Source organism: Dicentrarchus labrax, unplaced genomic scaffold (assembly GCF_905237075.1).
Source record: "Dicentrarchus labrax unplaced genomic scaffold, dlabrax2021, whole genome shotgun sequence".
NCBI lineage: Eukaryota > Metazoa > Chordata > Actinopteri > Moronidae > Dicentrarchus > Dicentrarchus labrax.
This window is the reverse complement of record NW_026136709.1, coordinates 11,060,803-11,070,561: the sequence shown is the minus strand read 5'-3', so window position 1 is coordinate 11,070,561 and position 9,759 is coordinate 11,060,803. Positions and strand designations below refer to the sequence as shown.

Genomic DNA, 9,759 nt, shown 5'->3' with positions numbered 1-9,759 from the left:
TGTCCAAGGGGTTCAGAATAGGCCCCAATAACAAACAAAATATGTATTGCATTGTTTTGCTGGTTGCCTTGACTTAAGTGATTACTAAAATTGCATTCAATTAGATTTGGTACATGCAACAATTACAACACTATTGCTAAACATGTCATGGAATAAACAGTTTGTTGAAGCTGTTACATAGGTTGTATAAACTTTCCCCAAAATTATATATATTATTCATATTGTATATATATTCATATTGTATATATATATATATATATATATATATATATATATATATATATATATATATTCTATATCACAGTTATTTGCAACAGCACAGTGTTGCTCCTGGTTTTTAAATAAGACTTGAATTAATTAGCGGCTGCAGAAAGAAATATCTGCAATATTATCTGAAAACAGCAGGGCATGTCTGTAAGAAGTTTGAAATCTTCTACCTTGACTCCACCTCTGATGTACAGAGCCCCATTAAAATGACCTAACATAACCCCACTCGTATGATCTCAGCATATCAAAACACTGCTTACACTACTCTTGCTCAATGAATAGAACCCGGAGAAACAGAAAGAGAAGAATAATAATAAGGACAATGCGGCATAGAAGCCAAGACACTTCTCAAAGTATACAGCAGCTGATGTCATTGATCAGTTCCACATCTATGGTTGAAAAAGTACAAACACAGTTGCCCAGTTAGCTCAGTCGGTAGAGCTGGTGACCCATATACAGAGTTGCTACAGCAGCCTAGGTTCAAATCTGACCTGCAGCCCTTTGCTGCTTGTCATCCCCTCTCTCTCTACCCACCTTTCCTGTCAATCTTCAGCTGTCCTATCTGACAAGGCCATAACAAGGCCAAAAAAATTGCAAAAATTTCAACTTGCATATTCATTTGGTGATAGTAGAGAATGCAACATTTAAGAAATGTCTCTTCAAGGAATGCTCTTCACTTTCATTCTGTATCAAAACAACTTCATCAACACCTCATCACTCTGCCTTTTTGTCTCTCTCTCTCTGTCACCCTGTGGCGATATGCTCGGCTGTTTGGCCTGCCCACTTGGTGCCAGGTCAGATCAGTTATACCTGCCTGATTCAGTGAACTCTCAACCAGGACTGTTCAGCTCAGAGCTGCATGAAGCATAACCCTCTGTCTCGCACTGATACACTCTACCTTCCAAAGACTGTGTATGAGTGTGTGCATAGGTGTGTGTGTGTTTGAGAGAGAGCACAAAGGAATGGCAGGTTAAAATTGGCAGAGAAAGTGAGAGTGAGACAGTGTTCGGAAATATTTATGTGTGAGTATGGCACAAGGGATAGCAGGCAGAAATAGAAAAAGCATGATAAAGAGAGGGCAAATGAGAGGAAGTGTTTGTGTGTGTGTGTGTGTGTGTGTGTGTGTGTGTGTGTGTGTGTGTGTGTGTGTGTGTGGGTTGTTATGTTCATTTGGCTCCAAGCATGGCCAATAGCTACAATGTGGCAAGCTTAAGTGGCTTCTATAATAAAAGGGGTAGGTGTGGTGAAGGCTAAATCCATACACTAAAGTGCAGGGCAAAATTTGAATCGCAGCTTTTATTCAATTTGTACTCACAATCTGAATGCAATTAGCACCCGATTTACTAAGTGAGCAGCTCATTATGCAACCAACGACTGGGACTGCCCTCCAGTCAGACTCTTTGAGTGAGAGAGGGTTCAAAAGGTCAGCATGTTCTGAAAAGAAATCAAAATGTATTGATTCTATGGTGAAAAATACTTTTTGGTCAAGCAAAAGACTGTGATATGTTTACTTTCTAAATTAAGGCAAGAGTCATTTAAAAATGAAAAGGGGAAGTAATGAGGTCTTATTGCTTTGTGTCTCATAAAAAATAAATAGAAGCCACAGCATCCAGTAGTGGAGCACTGGAACAGAGACAACTGACGCAGTTGAGCAACTGATTCAGCAGAAGCACAGATTTGAGCAGGTGGAGAGTGTAGATGGTGCAGATATGGCCAATAATTCACCAGAATCCCAAGGTAACCGTAATGCACACTATAAATGTCTCATAAAAAAGAGTGCAACTGCCAAAGTGCATTAGCAGCTAATGTTTAGTGAATACACGATTGTGCTTTGAATCATTCATTGCTGTTCTTTCTGTCTTTGTGGAAATGATTTAATTAATTAACTTATAATTTACTATATTACTGTGTTTCAGTGCAACATCGCAGATAATTTATTTGTGCGCTATCATTGAGGTTTCAGTGGAGGATTGGTTCATTTTGGATTCTTCTCCCAACTATAATACACCTGCATTATTTGCACATTTCTTTTAGAGATGTAGAAAATAAGATCCTCCTCCTATTATTGATGCAATGCTTCCTGATGACTATTGCTGCATCTGTTTGATACATCATGCACAACTTTAAGTGCACAATATGCCTACAAAGAAGGAACAAACAGCTTAGCAAATCTTGCCCTGAGAGATCTTGGTAAGTAATTATTGCTATTTCATGCTAATATGGCAAAGCAGAAAGAAGATTATGGCGGCCAATTCTATTTTCTTCCGGTGAAGTGAGGTTGTTGTACAATGCTCATAACAACAAGGATTATTAATTATTTCCCATAGTTCCTTAGGTGGGAATGGCTTTCATTTCAGAGGCCATTAAAATACCAACACACACAGACCATAGTGGGACTATGGGACTTGGCTTATTGGTTAGTGGGTATATTGGATCAAAGGAGCTCAAACCAAAACACAAATGTGAGGACCGTCAGTTTCAAGAACACTGCAATCATAAGGAATGTCAGTAACACTGAGCTGATTTGGGCCCAAGACCAGAAGAGGTGTGGTAAAAGGGAATTGTTTTTACAATACAGGACCTACATTCAACTCTGTATTGTTCACAAAACCACAAAACTTAAGTATTAGTATAGTATAGTGTAGTGTCAGTGTAAATATATTGATGCACTTCAAACTTATTCCGCACATTTACGAAACATGCGACCTGCTCTGCCTGAAGATTTAAATTGTGTCTAATAATCAGATAATTGGGAACGTGAGATATGTGTCACAGTAATACCAATTATGCAGTTTACAGTATTTGGAACATTAACAGGCTGCTGTGGACATTCATCCAGGAAAGCTGCAGGGTTGAGGAATTCTTTGGCTGCCACCCTGTCCCAGTTGTAATTAGGTTGATAAGCATAGCCTATCATGGTCAGAAAGTGAAATGGATAGATAATCTATACCTGCATATACACACACAATTACACTACTGGATTCCAATTAATAACTGGTTTGAGCAAGTGAATTCATTTAGGCCATATACAGTATATAAGGGTTTAAACACTATCTTTAAATTAATGATGATAAGGATAATGATGGATGTAGCTAAGGAGGGAGCCATATGCTTCCTTCTCATCTCTGTTGAGAGTAGCACATGCGCAGTATCTACCAATAGGGTACTCACAAGAAAATGGCGGCAGGTAAAGACAAAGTCTGAGCTGAAGCACAAATGAGCAATTCATTAATCCCGGAAACAGGAGTTAAATTGAGATCCACAAGCTGTGCAATACATACTTGGAGCTTCAACTATGTATTGCACAGTTTGAGAGCAAAGCCACTACAATGGGGAATTTTTTAAAGGCACACAAACTTCCCCGAAAAACATGGCCAGAGCGCTATAAGAAGACCTGACAGCATCTCACTTGCGTGGGAGCTAAGAGGGTCTTGTTATTTGAAAACCGCTAATAGATAATCCAATTTGTGTAGGAGCAAATTAACTCCAGGATAGTAGGTTTCCGACCCACTTATCAATGGGACTATATATTAATGTAAATATTATGATTGGAAAAATTCACTTCACTTGGAGCTATGTATTTATATTACATGTCTATTCTCATAGGACACTTAAAATTAATTAGCTGTAATTTTCCAGTATACTGGTAATGTTTTTCTATCCATAAATTACCATCCAGAACTTTTGTCTCCAATATCAAGTTGCACAAACACGCACACACATCATGCAGAGATACCAACGTGAACGCACACACACTCACCGTTCCCCATATCCCCGCAATGAGGAATTGGAGCGTGAGATCCCATGTGTTAAATTGTCTCTGGTACATCATAAATAGGGAAGAACTACACCGATCATATAACACGACACAAATATGTTTGTATTTGACTGTGTGTAAATATGAGAACATGCACAAATTACCAAATATGCATTTGTACAGTATGTCCTCATCATTTCCCACTATACAGCCATACTTAACTGTGTGCTTGACATTTATGGTGCATGTGAATGTACTCTTGATTTCTGTGCATCACAAGTGTACCACAACTTTTAACAAAAACAGATGAAGGAAGCGCAGAAACAGAAATGCACTGAAATGCTAAATGACAAAACAGGCACAGTTTGCTTCCATTTCCACTGTGAATACCTGCACTGTGGGTCAATATCAGAGCAATCAGTGAATCATTGGCTGTTGGTGTGGTCTGGATGGGACTCAGTCATTTCCTCTATAGAAGTCAGGGAGAAATCGTGAGCCTCTCTCTTCCCTCCTGTGTGCTCGTAAAGATGATTTGCTGCCAATCTGGCAACTGAAGCCCATAATATCACTCCCTTCACTGCCCTCCACCCCTTTGTCAGCCCTAAACTCTGCCATGCTGAGAAACAATATGTTCTGACTGGCAGTAAATGACGAATACAGGGTGAGGGGATGAAAGGGAAAGGGTGAAAGAAAGTAGTGAGACAGAAAAAAAGTTGCGTGGCATCAGTGTTGAAATCACACATGCACGCTTCCACAGAGATGCATATGCACCTACCCAATTAACTTCCTTTCAAAATAGTCCCATGCTGACATTCAATATGGCCTGTTTGCCTTACAGAAAGAGGTTGCAGAGAAGCGGTTGGTGGGGGGCAAAGACAGGAAAACTAGAGACAGGCTAGTCTAGGCAGGAAGACACATTAATGTGGAATAGAACCGGAGCTTGAACACAATTTAAGGAATCTAAATCCAATATCAGCTCTGCTTATTGAATCTGACTCTGTTCATATTGGTGTATCAAATCTATTAACATTTACGTTTTAAAGTTTTTAAATAGGTAGTCTAATTTATAGGTAGCAGGTAGTCTAATTTATATAGCTACAAACCTAAAATTAGATATATATTTTTTATATATATAAATATCATATATTTATATATTTTTTTCCTTTTTGTATGTCTGTTTTTCTTGCTTTAGGTCTTTTTGTTCTATTTCTACCTTCTGTAGAAATGGGATTTTTGGCCTATTCTGTGTACGTGGATGTGACCTATCACCTCTGTAGAGATCTTAAAGTACTTCAGTATTTCCAGAGATCTTTAACCACTTGAGATAGTTTTTCAGACAGATGTGTTTGTGGGTGATGCTGATCTCAATCAAAATTGGAGAACTGTGGAAGAAATGTATGGATATGAACGATGATGAAATATGTAATTTGTGCATTGAAATGGTTAGTTGAACTGAGCAGACCTCGCTGTCCTTTACACTTGGCATACTTACGTGAGCCAACTCTCGGTGTCTGGAGCTAACAATAAGATGTCGACCTTGTTGATGCTCCCGACTCCCCTGATAATGGAAGGGTCTTGACCTAGAGTAACGCACAAGCATTGTCTGCCTCCTGTCTGGTGCTATGATGATACGTGATTCTGTCTAACAGGTAATACTGTATAATTCTGAGCGAATGCTGAGTGACACACTATGCAACAATATTTCACCACAAAAAAACACACATCTCTTGGCCCGTTAGAGCTGAAAAACCACACCAAAAAATTGGTGTTTCTTTCTTCACAAATAAGCACAGACACCAGCTTAAAATGATTACTTATTTTGGTCTTCGGACAAGTTATTTATGGTATTATTGTAAGATAGCTACAACACTATTTCTCATTGTAACCAGCAAAGGTGACATTCATTGCCGGTCAAAAACTGCTACCTGAATGTTGTGTCTCTTGAAAAACAGTGAGGACAGATCAAATATTTGATAAAAGTTTTGTTAGCCTTGAAGCTTAGCACCTTAACAAGAACAACAACAAAAAAACAAAACAAAGACAAAATGGTATCATGGGATCCCAATCCTTGTACACAATTTATGCCCACTTGTGGATTTCCATCCAATTCAATCAGTTTTAGACCATTGACAGCATGGTGGGCCCACTGATAAAGACACTCTCCACAGAGGAAACAAATTGAAGTCTCTCTGTCATCAGGCATCTGCCCTGCTGAAGTGTCCTTGAGCAGAGTACTGTAGCCAACCCTGACCTTTGACTTATATCTAGGTTCATATCAGACTACACCTCTAAGAATAAATAACTATGAATTGGTGACAATCCGTGTTAGTGTTTTAGCTGAACCCCAGAAGTACCCTGTTGGCTTAAGTATATTTTTTATCTTGGACTCAGGGCTGGCGGGAGAGAGAACAAGGAGGGCATGGAGGACTACAAGTTTGATAGCTTATATAATCCTATAATCAATAACTCCTGCTTTCACCAGATGTGCTGCACTCCAAGAGAGTGAGAGAGAGGGAGGAATGAGGAGGGAGGCAAGCAGAGAGTCAAAGAGTCAAAGAGAGAAATACACCACAGTAGAGGAGAGTCATGCAGAGACATAGAAACAAAAAGGCAAAGATGGGGAGATGGTGACGGCATTAAAAAAGGGTTGAAATTAATATTTGAATATTTTAAATATCAAAGTATGGGACATGAAGCCTTCCATCTTTGGACTCACATCATTAAAACGTGTGGATAATTTTAGTTCAGCCTGAGTCCACTAAATAAGCACCAGACTGTGCTGCTGGTACACACTGGCATAAACACGAATGGAGCAACAGTGCACAATCAAAAACACACATGCAAGCACACACATATTTTAGTGTTCACACTCATACACTTGCATATAGAATATGCATGCACACACACATATGGGCACTCATGCTAAGGGAAGTCCAGCAGTAATTAGAGGTGAACTCTATTTGCTAACGACCTTCAGCTCCAAGACCCACGGCAGGCTGACAAATTAGGGTTCTCTCTCCCAGCTACACAGGGGCTCCCTCAGGTTAATGGGAATCAGGGGGTTGAGTGTGTGTGTGCGTGTGTGTGTGTGCGCGCAAGACAATGCATTTGCTCGTGTGCGCGTGAGCCCATCTATACTGCCAGGCTAATGGAAACCCAAGCTGTGCTAAGCCCCTGCAGTGGCTGGTGTTCTCTACTGGGGATTTAGCATTGTTCTCTGTGTCAGTAATACCTGGCAGCGTTAACAGGAATTAGCATTGCTCCTGGCCAAGCAATACAAAACGAGGCTTATGGCGGTTAGCTTTGTTTGTGCTGTGGCAATAAAGCGCTAACTGTGTTTGCTTATCATGTATTAACTGATGTTTCTGGAGCAAGGGATGTTAACAATATCCGCTGCTCTCAGATGAGATTATTACCTTTGCTGCTAATGGAGAGGATTAGAAATTGGCTAAATTTGTTTCTGAAACACGGCATAGTTGAGGCGATATGGGAAGACTCTGTAGGTTTTCACACCCTATTAGCTTCTTTCTTTTGAACTTTTCCTCTTCCATTTTTATATACTATATTATCTTACCAATATCTATGCTTTCTCTCTTTTCTCCACCCTGTTGCCCCCTGCTTTTTCTCACACTCTTTCACCTACACTGTCAAGCAGCCTGCCATCAATGGCCATCATCTACCTCTCCATGTCTGTCTCTCTCTGTCTTCAATCTTGGGGTAATTATTTTCAGAATCAGGATACGGTGGGAGTGGATTGGTTCTGAAGGCCACTGAAGAGGAAGGAGAAATAAGAAAGGCTCAGAGGAGGAGAAAAAGAGTGTGAGGGATGGAGAGGGCAGGAAGAGTGTCAGAAAAAAAATGGCCATTGATGGAAGGCAAAAGCAATGAGAAATGTGTAGTAAGACAGAAAGACAGATACAAAAGAAATTGTGCATGGCAAAGAGAGGAAGACAATACATTATATATATATATATATATATATGTGTATATATATATATACACATATATATAGGAGAGTAAGAGAAATAACAAAGGAAGAAAATGTCAAAAATGTCGCAAATACAATGTTTATTCCACAACCAATTAATTAACAATAAATAACTGATATACAAGAATGCTTCAGCTACCAGGCTCTTTTGCAATGAGTTACAACAGAGGAGACTACAGCTGAATCTCCATAGAGCCGGAAAACCTATGATACCCGCGCTGTGAGAGCACAGGGGTGGGAACAGCCGTGATTGCATCTCATGATGCAGACACAGCATGAGTCATTTTCCATAAGGAGGACACAGTAGAAGGTGTTGTTTACCTTGATGACATGTGTGAGGTTCGATGTTTGCCCAAAGAGCAGTAAGCATCTGTCAGCTGCACCTCTTCATCTACCAGCTCACCGTGGCTACTTACTCTTTTGCAATACCTTTCTTAAAATTTTAAAAAATGTATCTGCCATGGAAAAAACACTATAAGAGAACACTTTTTTTAAAAGCAGTTAATGAGTTGTATCTCTGTGACTAACACAAAATGTCCATCAGCTGCTATTTGGATTCCAGCTTAATGTAACCAAGGTTAAAAATCTATATTGAAAAGAGCTAAATTCATATTAAAAAGTAAATTCATGAAGTACGTTATTAATGTTAAAGATTAAAAACTGATATGTGCCTAAAAAGCAATTCAACTGAGATAAAGACAAAATAAATAGGAAGTCTATTTTGAAGGAGATGGGTTGGAGACGTGCTGTCAGCCAATCAGGAAGAAGCTCGGACTGTTGACCTGCACGGAGTTCACCTCACCTTGAGCTGCTGGAAAGAAAGAGAGGAAACCCCGCGCCGAGAACGACACCTACCTCGTGAAGATAATGCAATGAAAGTTGTTAAAACTGATTAAAAACTCATTGAGATAATCCAGTGTGGAGCCCTGTGAGAGTGCAGTCGGAGAAACCTGACGTCTCCCTCACGAAGAAAACGCACCGGTGAGCGTTTTTATCATGCTAAGCGCTAGCTGAGATGCTAACTAGCACAATGGCAGACGCCATTCACTAATGCTACAACCATTAGCTTGATATTTTAAAGCTGCAAACCTGATCCAGTGCTGTGTAATATGTTGGTTTGCATATTGTTACACACTTAACTGTGGAATGTGTTGATTTAGCACTTTTATCTGAGCATTTTGAGCACATTAAGCCGTATTTTAATTATCTTTGAATGTTACATTTTATTTGAGATGTCTAAACATGCCATCACATGAGAGAGGGTACACAAAATGTGTGCTTACTGGTATCTATGTTATTTTGTATTCTAATTGCTATGTGAACAGGATATTTTGATATTATATTGAAGAGGTTTTTCAATAATTATCTCTGATATTTTGAGAATGTTTTTGTTGTTACTGATATTGGGATGTCATATTACAATGGTTGTTCAGTTTAATGACTGGATTTAACATGAATTATATTCCATAGTTCATGATTGAAAGCTTAAAAAGCTGAAAGAATGTTCTGACCTTACTCACTGTAGGTCAGGTTTTTTTGTTGGACCTCTTTGAACCTTTGATCTACCTGGATGTTGGAGCCTGGATGGAGACGTTGATGGCGAGCCACAGCCCAGAGGAGAACATTACACACACACACACACACACACACACACACAAACACACACCACCAACTGTGCAGTAGGACAAACTCTCTCCACTTCCTCAGTGGACCGAACAGAACTTAAACTGAAACTGATTTGAAGTGA

General features: G+C 39.4%; 1 protein-coding gene across 1 annotated transcript in view; it reads right to left on the bottom strand.

Moving 5' to 3' along the window:
- cntnap2a (contactin associated protein 2a) overlaps positions 1-9,759 on the bottom strand; it is a 314,052-nt gene that overhangs the window by 190,741 nt on the left and 113,552 nt on the right. The window lies entirely within an intron of this gene.